The 13,174-nt window shown below is 48.9% G+C and overlaps 1 protein-coding gene across 2 annotated transcripts in view; it reads left to right on the forward strand.

Moving 5' to 3' along the window:
• The first annotated feature begins 1,033 nt into the window (after window positions 1–1,033).
• Window positions 1,034–13,174, forward strand: part of TSNARE1 (t-SNARE domain containing 1) — a 731,183-nt gene continuing 719,042 nt past the window's right edge. For both annotated transcript variants that reach the window (XM_075920025.1, XM_075920027.1), the window contains exons 1-2: window positions 1,034–1,178; window positions 1,905–2,060. The gene's annotated coding sequence lies outside the window, so the exon portion shown is untranslated. The remainder of the gene's footprint in view (window positions 1,179–1,904; window positions 2,061–13,174) is intronic.

Here is a 13,174-nt window from a genome sequence, read left to right on the forward strand (position 1 = left end):
TTCTGGGCCCCGCACTATAGAAAGGATGTGGACGCATTGGAGAGGGTCCAGTGGAGGGGGAACCAAAATGTTTAGGGGGCTGGACCGCATGACCAAAGAGGAGAGGCTGAGGGATTTGGGCTTATTTCATCTGCAGAAGAGAAGAGTGAGGGGGGATTTGATAGCAGCCTTCAACTTCCTGAAGGGAGGTTCCGAAGAGGATGGAGAGAGGCTGTTCTCAGTAGTGAAGGTTGTCAGAACAAGGAGCAATGGTCTCAAGTTACAGTGGGGGGAGATTTAGGTTGGCTATTAGGAAAAACTATTTCCCTAGGAGGGTGAAGCACTGGAATGGGTTCCCTAGAGAGGGGATGGAACCATCCCTAGAAGTGTTTAAGTCCTGGCTTGACAAAGTCCTGGTGGGGATGATTGAGTTGGGATTGGTCCTGCTTTGGACAGGGGGCTGGACTCGATGACTCCTGAGGTCTCTTCCAGCCCTGGGATTCTAGGATTCGATGATAGAGTATCCCCTGCCCATGGCAGGGAGGAACTGCTCTAGCCCCCATGAGCTCCTAGTTAACTGGAACCAGTCAGCATTATCCGTTTAGGGTGATCCTTGCTGGTTAACTGGGTAACCTTTCACATCCCTGGTAATAAGCAATAATAGTTTATGCTTTTAGATCCAAGGGGCTTGAGTCATTTCCCAGTGATATCATAAGAACATAAGAACGGCCGTACCGGATCAGACCAAAGGTCCATCTAACCCAGTAGCCTGTCTGCCGACAGTGGCCAGCACCAGGTGCCCCAGAGGGGGTGGACCGAAGTAAACGATCAAGCGATTTGTTTCCTGCCATCCATCTCCAGCCTCTGACAAACAGAGGCCAGGGACACCATTTCGATCCCCTGGCTAATAGCCTTTTATGGACCTAACCTCCTAACATCCAATCCAGGAACATTGTTAGAATTTAAAAACATTGTGACATGGGTTCCGATTCTCCTTTGCGTCAGAATCCAGTGTCATTGTTCTGTTCTTTCTTCTGAGCTAAGGTGACCTGTGATTAGGGCTTGCATAAACATCCTCTCTGCCTACTTACTCCAAGTCCGCTGCCTGCACCAGTCACATGAATTTCACTGCAAACTTAGAGGCCGCCTGAATGAAATGGAGAAATACAATCTCTGTACTGTATGATAATGACCAAAAAGTAAGTGTCTAAGGAAGCCAGAAAACTCTGCCATAAATGCTGCATTTGTGCACTGAGCCTAGTTGCTTAACAGGTGTCCCTTGTGCTGGAGTACCAGGCTCTGTTTGCCAAGTGTGTACAGAGAGGGAGAGAGTTTGAATAAACAGAGGGATGGGGGGGAGACAATTCTGAAAGCATTTTCTTTGTTATTTAAACAACTTTTATGGTAATGAGGATACAGAAAGTACAGTGCTGCTTTGCGGCATGGCCACAGGAAGGAGAAGCTCGCTACATATTTTCTCCTACTCAATGAGAATAATTTAGATTAGCTCCAAAATTCAGAACATTTAACTGTTCTCACGAGGGGTTACTCTTCAGTAAATAAAGTCTAGCAAGTGCCAAGGGTGGGATTTAAGGTTTCTCCTGCTCTGTTGGGAAGATTAAAGCCAACCACATCATGCCTAGGTAATGTCAATGTAAGACCTGCCAACACAAAGCCCTAAGAATCAAGATAGCGACACTGACTATACACAGAACATGAAATTGACCCGCCCCCGCTATACCGCCCCTGCCTAGGGACATGAAAATGAAGTATCATAGTTTGAGAATGCCAGAGAGAGATGAACGAGTCGATCTTTTCTGTACAGAGTGGCTCATAGGTGAAAGCAGATGCCAGGGTCGTTGGCCAATACATACAAACATGTCACAGAAGAAAGACATCATACCCACATCCCTTTTGTTTTGCAGACCAACAACAACAAAAGGAAACTAATAACATAAGGAAAACAAAGGCCCAACTAGGACACAAAGACCCCTGGCCAAAGGGTCTCCTGTCCTTTGCAAACAACTCTCCTCTGAAAAGGACAAACTCGCTACAGGGCATTTCTCCACCCACGGTAACAGGTAAGGTCTGTACTCATAGGTTACAACTCACCCAATGTTCATACTCGAGGTGTGATGTGTGTATGGGCAGGGGAGCCAACAGGATCACTCACCGGGCTCCTGGGCAATGTGGGAGGACCCCGTTCTGCACTCCTGGATGGGGAGGGGCCTTGATCAGAAGGGGCAGAGCCAGAGCAGCCAATCCCCACTGCTGTCTGGATGGCACAATGCCCGACCGCCACCACCATCCCTCAGAACTAGCCAGAGCGTGTGGCGCAGGGCTCTGGAGTGCGCTGCATGGTGCTCCAGCATCAATTCTAAAGGGTCGGGGCTCTGGCCACCACCGCTGTCACTGCTTGCAGCCCCCCAGACCCTTTCGACTTGCCAGACTCTGGGGCAAGTAACCACTTTACAGCCAACGGACCAGTTATATTTAAGGACCAAAATCAGTGAGCTGAAGTATATGCCTTTACGGTCTTAAGGTCAGCAGGCTGATGGTCTATTCACGGAGAAGGCAGATGCCACCTCTCCTTGGTTAGTTGGCTCAGTTGTCCACTGCTACCCCCACCCAGGACAGTCAACAGACAACCATCTGAGAAAACTGCAATGACCGAAAACTACTTGGAACTCAAAAAGGAGCATCATAACTGACAGTGGCTTGCCCCACCTATGAATAAAGACGAGAGACTCTTCCAGTAGAACACAGAGTGAGGAGAGACACTCCATATCCATTCACTGAGGAGGCATCTTGTTGAGCGCGCAATGCAGCACTCATGGAAGTGGAAACATGGGACAAGGAAAACAAGGCAAGCTATTGCTCAGGTTGAAAAGCACCGTTGGCACTTGAAGGCCAAAGATTCCTCTGCGTCTGGTGAATGTCAAGGCCCTCGCTTTACTTACAGATGACAGGATGATGTCATGGTGCCATTTTAATTTTGCACTTACCACTTCGTCAACTCTTCTGTCAGGAAAGACCGGATACAACTGAGAGTCGGCCACCCAAACCTCGGTTCAAAATTACAAGGCAAAATGGAGAGGCATTTCAAACCAGGGCTTCCTTTCCTCTCTGTCGGAGGCAAGCCATTCCCAGGGAAGCCAGAGGGGAGCTAAGGCTTGTCTAAACAAAATCCTTGCACTGATGTAACTTGTCAACTTTTAAACCACATTCTTGCCAACTCATATTTGATGCCTTGATTTAGTTGAGGTTGGTCTTGCTTCGGGCAAGGGATTGGACTTGATGACCTCCCGAGGTCTCATCCAGTCCTAGGATTCTATGGTTCTATGATTCTATGCCTTAAGTTAAAGCCCCCACTTCTGAAGATGAACAAATCCACACGACCTTCAGCTTCCATTTAATACCAAAGCAAGTTTTTTAGCTCACACGGTTGCAGAGAAAAGCTTGAAAATGTGACCCAGCTGCACCCTGAAGGCGCTAAAACCAAAAGCTTTTTTTTTTTTTTAAAGCCAATCTTGCAATTTTGGAGAGGCAAGGAACTGATTCATGGGTGTTGAATATTGGGTTGGCAATACTGAAGTTGATGCAATTCAGCTGCAAGAGGATGGCTGGACACATAGGGCACATCTACACTAGGGAGTTATTTCAAAATAACCCCTCATTTCAAAATAATAAGCAGAACATCCACACTACTAAGCCTGTTATTTTGAAATAACGGGCTGGTTATTTCAAAATCTGTACTGCTGCTTTTCTGAGGAAATAAGCTTATTTTGAAATAGTTATTCCAGGAGTTATTATTTCAAAATAACTTATCATATATATAGTAGCCCAGTGTCTGAGAGTCTGTAACGCCAAAATGCTGGCTGTTCCCTCTGGGGGGCGCTGTTGCCTGAAATGCTGGCTGTTCCCTCTGGGGGGCGCTGTTGCCTGAAATGCTGGCTGTTCCCTCTAGGTGGTGCTGTTGCCTGAAATGCTGGCTGTACCCTCTGGGGGGCGCTGTTGCCTGAAATGCTGGCTGTTCCCTCTGGGGGGCGCTGTTGCCTGAAATGCTGGCTGTTCCCTCTGGGGGGCGCTGTTGCCTGAAATGCTGGCTGTTCCCTCTAGGTGGTGCTGTTGCCTGAAATGCTGGCTGTTCCCTCTGGGCGGTCCGTGCTGCATGGGGAGTGCGGGGCCCAAACGGCCGCTCGCTCCCCCGCGGTGGCCCGGCTGAGCGGCGCAGAAGTCAGCTGAGTGCCACGGTGGGAGGCGAAGGGGGGGGCGGGGCGGTGATGTGCGGCGTGACAGGGACTCCAGGCCCCGGCCGTGAATGTCACCGCCCCGCCCCGCCCCCCTTCGCCTCCCTCCGTGACGCTCGGCTGACTTCTGCGCTGCTCAGCCAGGCTGCCGCATGGGAGCAAGTGGCGCAAGCAGCCGTTGGGGCTCCACGCTCCCCATGCAGCACGGGGAGTGCGGAGCCCAAACAGCTGTTTAGGATCTGCAGTTCCCTGAGTGAGAGGCAGGAGGGGGAGGAGAAGAGAAAGAGAGAGACAAGAGAGAGAGGCAGAAGAGAGCTGAGAGAGAGAGAGAGTAGGGGAAGGCAGTAGGAGGAGGAGAGAGAGAGACCGGAGGCTCAGGAGAGAAGACCAACGTGGAGGAAAGACCTGAAAATCCCGTCTTATGATGGGGTAATTGGCTAGTTTTGAAATAATTTCCTAGTGGAAATAGGCCCTCATTTGGTTTATTGGTGGTTCATTTTGCTTTGCTTAACTTGGTTAGGATCAGGGTTAGGCTGATAGTAGAGTGGTGAACATGAGTACCTCCCCAGCAGTGAACCCAGAATGCCTGGTTTTATTGTTTTAATTGTTTATTAATTATTATTATTAATAATATTAATAACAACAATCGTTGCTTGTCCGGGGACTGTGTTTGATGACCCAGCAGGTCCCTTCGGCTATGTCTACATCAGTGTTCCTCAAACAGTGCTCCGCGGAGCCCCAGGTCTTCGCGAGACATCTCCAGGGGACAAACTGGAAACATCGATAGGTACAACACATACAATCAGTGGACCGCTGGGGCTCCACATAAATGTTTACGCATGTAAAGGGCTCCGGAGCACAAAAAGTTTGAGAACCACTGGTCTACACTACACGCTTATTTCAAAATAACAGAGTGTGCATCTACACAGCAAGCCCGTTGTTTCAAAATAATTTCAAAATAATGGGCTTCTTACTCCGACTCCTGTAGCCCTCATTTCACAAGGAGTAAGGGAAGTCAAAGGGAGAATGTTCTTCCTTCAACTTCCTGCTGTGTAGATAGCGCCAAAAGGCAAGTTAAGCTATTTCGACTTCAGATGTATAATTAAAGTAGCAGAAGTTGCAATTCTTAACTTGACTTTAGCCCACAGTGTCGACGTGTCCTTCCATTCCTGAGTTCCTGTGTCCTTATGATACTAAAATAAATGTCTACACTGTCACCTTCATTTACACCAGAAAGTCTTTCTCCTGTAGCAAAAAACAGGACTATGTAGCACTTTAAAGACTAACAAGATGGTTTATTAGGTGATGAGCTTTCCTGGGCCAGACCCACTTCCTCAGATCAAATAGTGGAAGAAAATTGTCACAACCATATATACCAAAGTATACAATTTAAAAAATGAACACATATAAAAAGGACAAATCGAATTTCAGAACAGGAGGGGGATGGGGGGCAGGTAAATGTCTGTGAGCTAATGATATTAGAGGTGATAACTGGGGAAGCTATCTTTGTAATGGGTAAGATAATTAGAGTCTTTATTCAAACTTAAGTGTAAAGTGTCGAATTTAAGCATGAATGACGGTTCAGAGGATTCTCTTTCGAGTGTAGTCTTAAAAGGCCTTTGCGGGGGGAGGGAAGTATTGGACCCTGAAGGCAGAGTTACAGCAGGTCTAATTTGACCCTGATAGAAGTCAATGTGCATCTTTCAATTGCTTTCACTCTGAACCGGAGCTTTTCAAACTCACGCCTTGGTTACGAGAGGCAGAGGAGGAAGATGTTCTTTAAAGGTCCAATAGGAAGGCAACCAGGGCTGCCGGAATTCATTGGAGAATGCCAGATGAACCACCCAGCGAAAACTTGTCCTTGCGCTGGGGGAACTGGGCCACACGCAGCAGGAACACTGGTGGTTCCAGCTAAACTCCAGGAGGGAAAATAAGCAGCGTTTCTTCAGCTCGGCACAGCGTTAGTCACAGCCTCTGAGGTGAGAGAGCGGCTGTTAGATAACAGTGTGTCACCTGTCAGTGGGCTTGGGGAAGTTAGGCATTAAAAGGGGGGAAGAGCGCGAGAGGAACACGGTGCTGACTCAGAAGAGCGGACTCATGCCCAAATCTGCCGCGTCAATTCTTCTCTTAATTTTCACGTTCTATTAACGAATTCAGCACCCGGCAGATAATTCCCGATTTCTCCCCTCGGCCACAGCCCTAGCAACCGAGCACAAATTTCCCTCACATCAGGGAGATGCCTCGCTCCTGGCTTCCCCCTCTAGCAGTGAGGGGGCTGCTCTGTCTCCACACCCAGGCCAGCATTGCCTGCCGAGTCTGCCAACCTGGGGGCCAATTAGTGCCAATCATGAGGGTGTTTGTTCTGATCTACCCCCTGTCAGCTGAGGATTCAATGTGGTTCCTGTCACAGTTTCAGGGTTTGCAGCACCTTTGGCTCCCTCCTGCCCTGGGTCTTCCTTGAGGGCATCTAGCTCAGATGTCAGGTGTCTCTCTTAGGCCAAGCGCCACATCTCATGGCCACCAGACTGGGCGTGTTGTTTCTTTGTGTCTCTGTGTGAATTCCCCAGCAGGTCTGACTGGAATTCAGTGCCTGGGTGGCCCATCAGTGTTCTGTAAGCATCTCGTGAGGTGCGTCCTGGTTGCACACAACACCAACTGTGAGAGCCGGGAGTTCCCTTGGCAGCCAATCACAGCGCTGCTACGGTTCCATTGGCCCCCTCCGCAAACTCTAGGCATGCAAGCGCAGTTGGCAAAATTACCCTATCCCGGGAGACCGTTTCGGTGACGACACTCTTGCAGCCCGCTGAGATGAAGAAAGGCGATCCATGCTGCCAAGGTTGCACCTCACTGCGCCAGAGACTGCAACAGTGTGTGTTGGTTGCCTTCACAACGCAAAAATACATTCACAGAGTAACAGCATGGCCGAGAAAACATAAACAACTGTGAACATTCCTATCCACAGGCTAAAAGTTTGCCAGAGGTTACCCATCAGTTTTATGGGATCCTAGAGAGCTCTTCCGTATGAATTGAGGAAGTAGGACTGCCGGGGGGTTGGGGAGGCGCGAGGTCGGGAGTAGGGAGCTGGCCGGGAAAGATTGGGAGGGATGGGAGAGAAGCAGCCACCGGAAGCAAGGCTGGACGCGGGCAGTGGAACTGGCCAAGGGAGATTGGGAGGAGAAGCGGGGGAGAACTGGCTGTCCGGGAGGGGGTTGACGGAAGTGGGGCTGGCCAGAGGCACAGTGGGGGGAGCAGGACTGACCCAGCCATACGTAGCTCTTGGGATGCTGCTCTCCCCCGCACAGAGCACGAGTGAGTCCGGCCTGGGGAGTCTATTGTGCCCCCCCCCCGAGTAGTTGCGAACTGTCTGGCTGGTAGACACACTCATGCAGCCTGAGCACATTTAGCAGCCAGGCAGTTCGAAACTACAAACTGATACATCGAGTAATAATAAAACATACCTAGTGAGAAAATACCAGACATGTTATAGGTCTGGTATTTTCTCGGTTTGTTTTTTATGCGTTCATATTTTGGGGCTGCAAAAAAAAGTGCTGAAAAAAAGGGTTCCAACTAAAGTTAAAAGTTTGGGAGACCCTGGTCTAACCTGCTTTCTGTCTGTCTTACACTCCATTTATCCAACCCATATTCTTTAACTTGCTAGCAAGAATATTGTGGGTGACTATATCAGAAGCTTTGCTCACATCTCTCCCGGCCAGCTCTGATGCCCCAGGCAAGCTCTGCTTCCGGCAGCCGCTTCTCCCCTACTCCTCCTCCCGATCTCCTGGCCAGCTACGCTTCCACTGGCTGTCCCCCGCCCCAAATCTCCAAAGCCTGCCACAATTCCCCTGTCCAGTGCTGCTTCCAGTGGCCGGCTCTGCTTTCCTCCTCCTCCTCCTCCTCCTCCTCACCCCCCCCCCCCCTCCCGGTCCCGACCTCCCCTAGCTACACCTCTACCGTGAGCTGGAACATCGGGCTGCAGGTTATGCCCAGCTGGCCAAGGGCTTGGCGGACCCAGTGCCACACAGGCACTCCGGGATCCCGGAGCACCCCGGCGACCACGCTGAGGCCCAGTATTTTTTTCCTGCGGCCTGGTACCAGGCCGTGGCCCATAGCTTGGGAAACGCTAGCCTAGAGGCTTTCCCTGCTGCTCCCATTGGCTGGAATCCCAGCCAATGGGAGCAGCAAGAGGCACGGAGCCAGGCTGCATCCTCCAAGCTCCTCATACCCAAAGCTTGCACTCTCAGCCCACTCCTGCACCCAACCTCCTGCCCAGACCTCTTCACCCACAGCCTTCCCCTGGTTCCCTAACTCCTGGCCAGATCCTGCACCCCCACCTCCTCCTGCACCCATTTTATCATCATGGGCGATTCGCTGGTGGTCCATGGAAAGGTTTGTGTTGAGTTGAGTAGGCCGCAGGCCAAAAAATGTGAGAACCACTGCTTTGAATAGTTCTCCTCTTCAACACAGACATGCGCCACTACCACAGTAGATGTTGCCTGTAGTAGCAGAGGAATTGTCATGTGGCACCAGTTCCATGGTCCATCTTGTCCAGTATTGTGTGTCTGACAATGGTTAGTGCTAGGTGCTTTAGATGGATGTGCAAAAAACCACTGCTGTATGTAGCTATGGGATAACCCACTTGCAGGGAAAATTTTCTCCTACCTTCCATTCGATAAAAGTTGGCTCATTTCCTGAAGCATGCAGATGGGTAGTGTCCTTGTAACCCTGTTTGTTAACCTCACTCAGCTGAGTTCTTTGGTGCAAGGAGTACCTTGCCTACCACACGGTGGGTCTCCCTGTGCTCTGACTGACTGACTAGTTTCTGAACTTCGGAACTTAATATGTGAGCTTCAGCCGCATGAGCTAAAAGCCAGCCGCCTATTAGCAAAGGCTGTCAAGCAGATTCATGATTCTTTCCTTACGTGTCTCAGTGCCAGTAGATGGGAGAGCACATCACACCCAGGAGGTGTGTGGGTCATGTTCACACCTCCAGAGAGGCTGGCATGGAGCTGGAGCGCCAGCACAGGCTCCCTGTTGTGGAGGAGGGGGACAAGGCCCAAGCCCACGGCCCACCTTCAAGATGGTTGTGGACCACTAGTGATCCACAGTTCACCCTTGGAGAACCACTGGTTGAAAACAAACACTCCTGTGTCCGGGCGGAGCTGCCTGACTTGAGAACGTTGCCCCGCCTTTGATCCTTAAAGTAGCTCATGGCCACGTGACGTAACAGTGCTCCTATATCAGGAGCTAGTGTCTCCATGATTTCTCCACTGAGTCTCGTGCACACGGGGACAGGACTTGGGACGTTTAGTCCCCGTCAGGGGTACACTTCCGTCATGATCAACACGTCTTCAATCCATCAATTTCCCAAACCAACCCTGTGTTTGGATGGACAGAACACCTGTCACCAGAAAGCGCTTCTGTAGCATCAGTGCCTGCAGCTGCTGCCCAGTAAATTGGGCTGATTCCAGAAAGAAGAACAACTCAAGAGGCACTGAGCTAATGCCAGAGTTCCAGCCTCTTGTCAGAGATACCTTGCACCTTGGGCTGAAAAATAAACCTCAGATGTACCACAAGGGTGTGTGTATGGGAGTCCAAAAAAGCTATTTGCTACCAGTAGTCAGGCATATTCTTAAAGACTGACAACTGCTGGAATTAGCATGATAAAAGCCCACCTAAAAACAGGATGCGATCAGCTACATTATCCTTACTCAGGGTATGTCTAGACTGCATCCCTCTGTTGGCAGAGGGATGCAGATTAGGCAAGTCGACATTGCAAATGAGGCAGGGATTTAAATATCCCGTGCCTAATTTACATAAAATTAGTGCCACCACTGCGAGGAGGAAACGTAGGGTAGTGGTGGTTGGAGACTCTCTTCTGAGGGGAACGGAGGCACCCATCTGTCGCCCTGACAGCTCATCTCGAGAGGTATGCTGTCTGCCAGGGGCCCGTATCCGAGATGTTACGGAGGCATTGTTGAGGACTATCCGGCCCTCTGACTACTACCCCATGCTACTCATCCACGTGGGCACAAATGATACTGCCAGGTGTGACACTGAGCGGATCAAGTGTGACTACAGGGCTTTGGGAGTACGGGTGAAGGAGTTTGGAGCGCAGGTGGTATTCTCTTCTATCCTTCCTGTCAAAGGTAGGAGCCCGGGCAGAGAGAGGTGCATCCTGGAGGTGAATGCCTGGCTGCGACGATGGTGTCACCAGGAGGGATTCGGCTTCCTTGATCACGGGGTGTTCTTCCAGGAAGGACTGCTTGGCGGAGATGGAGTTCACCTTTCCAGGAGCGGGAAGGCCTTGTTTGGACACAGACTGGCTAACCTTGTGAGGAGGGCTTTAAACTAGGTTCGACGGGGGCAGGTGAGCAAAGCCCACAGGTAAGTGCTGAATGTGCAGGACTGGGAGATGGGTTGGAAATGGGGGGGACTACGGCCTATAATGGCAAGGAGAAAGGAGGGTCAGGACACAACAGGGAGGCAAGATCAAATCAGTATCTTAGATGCCTATATACAAATGCGAGAAGTATGGGTAATAAGCAGGAAGAACTGGAATTGCTAACCAATAAATACAACTATGATATCATTGGTATTACAGAAACCTGGTGGGATGGGACGCATGATTGGAATGTTGGTATGGAAGGGTACGGCTTGCTCAGGAAGGACAGACAGGGAAAAAAGGGAGGATGCCTTGTATATTAAAAATGTACACACTTGGACTGAAGTGGAGACGAACGTAGGAGATAGCTGTGTAGAGAGTCTCTGGGTTAAGCTAAAAGGGGTAAAAAATGAGGGTGATATCATGCTAGGAGTCTACTACAGGCCACCTAGCCAGGTGGAAGAGGTGGATGAGGCCTTTTTTAAACAATTAACAAAACTATCCAAAGCCCAAGATTTGGTGGTGATGGGGGACTTCAACTATCCAGACATATGTTGGGAAACGAACACAGCGAGGCACAGGCTATCCAATAAGTTTCTGGACTGCATTGGAGACAACTTTCTGTTTCAGAAGGTTGAAAAAGCTACCAGAGGAGAAGCTGTTCTGGATTTGGTTTTAACAAATAGGGAGGAACTAGTTGAGAGCTTGAAAGTGGAAGACAGTATAGGGGACAGTGATCACGAAATAATAGAGTTCATGATCTTAAGGAAAGGTATAAGGGAGACCAGCACAATTGAGGTAATGGATTTCAGGAAGGCAGATTTTGATAAGCTCAGAGAACTTGTAGGGAAGGTCCCATGGGAAGCAAGACTGAAGGGAAAAACAACTGAGGAGAGTTGGAAGTATTTCAAAGGGACATTGTTAAGGGCCCAAAAGCAAACAATTCCGCTGTGTAGGAAAGATAGAAAATATGGCAAAAGACCAGCTTGGCTTAACAAGGAGATCTTGCATGATCTCAAAATAAAAAAGGAGTCATATAAAAAATGGAAACTAGGACAAATAACAAAGGATGAATATAGGCAAGCAACACGGGAATGCAGGGGCAAGATTAGAAAGGCAAAGGCACAAAATGAGATCAAACTAGCTACAGGTATAAAGGGAAACAAGAAGACCTTTTATAAATACATTAAAAGGAAGAGGAAGACCAAGGACAGGGTAGGCCCACTGCTTAGTGAGGAGGGAGAAGCAGTAACAGGGAACTTGGAAATGGCGGAGATGCTCAATGACTTCTTTGTTTCGGTCTTCACTGAGAAGTCTGGAGGTGTGCCTAACGTAGTGACTACAAGCAGAGAGAGGGTAAGTTTAGAAGATAGGATACACAAAGAACAAGTTAAAAATCACTTAGGTAAGTTAGATGTCAGCAAGTCACCAGGTCCTGATGAAATGCATCCCAGGATACTCAAGGAGCTGATAGAGGAGGTATCTGAGCCTTTAGCTATGATCTTTGAAAAATCATGGCAGACAGGGAAGATTCCAGAAGACTGGAAAAGGGCAAATATTGTGCCCAGCTATAAAAAGGGGAATAAGAACGACCCAGGAAACTACAGACCGGTCAGTTTAACATCTGTCCCAGGGAAGATAATGGAGCAGGTAATTAAGGAAATCATATGCAAACACTTGGAAGGTAATAAAGTGATAGGGAATAGCCAGCATGGGTTTGTGAAGAACAAGTCATGCCAAACTAATCTGATAGCTTTCTTTGATAAGATAACTAGCCTTGTGGATAAGGGAGAAGCGGTGGATGTCATATACCTAGACTTTAGTAAGGCATTTGATACGGTCTCGCATGATATTCTTATTGATAAACTAGGCAAATATAACTTAGATAGGGCCACGATAAGGTGGGTGCATAATTGGCTGGATAACCGTAGTCAGAGAGTTGTTGTTAACGGTTCTAAATCCTGCTGGAAAGGGATAACAAGTGGAGTTCCGCAAGGGTCTGTTTTGGGACCCGTACTGTTCAATATCTTCATCAATGATGTAGATATTGGGATAGAGAGTACGCTTATTAAGTTTGCAGATGATACCAAACTGGGTGGGGTTGTGACTTCTTTGGAGGATAGAGACATAATGCAAAATGACCTTAGCAAGTTAGAGAAATGGTCAGAGGTAAACAGGATGAGGTTTAATAAAGAGAAATGCAAAGTGCTCCACTTAGGAAGGAACAATCAGTTCCATACATACAAGATGGGAAGCGACTTTCTAGGAAGGAGCATGGCGGAAAGAGATCTAGGGGTCATAGTGGACCACAAGTTGAATATGAGTCAACAGTGTGATGCTGTTGCAAAAAAAGCAAATATGATTCTAGGTTGTATCAACAGGTGTGTTGTAAGCAAAACTCGTGAAGTCATTCTGCCGCTCTACTCTGCGCTAGTTAGGCCTCAGCTGGAGTATTGTGTCCAGTTCTGGGCGCCACATTTCAAGAAAGATGTGGAGAAATTGGAAAGGGTACAGAGAAGAGCGACAAGAATGATTAAAGGTTTAGAGAACATGACCTATGAAG

Source organism: Pelodiscus sinensis, chromosome 2, assembly GCF_049634645.1.
Source record: "Pelodiscus sinensis isolate JC-2024 chromosome 2, ASM4963464v1, whole genome shotgun sequence".
Classification (NCBI taxonomy): domain Eukaryota; kingdom Metazoa; phylum Chordata; order Testudines; family Trionychidae; genus Pelodiscus; species Pelodiscus sinensis.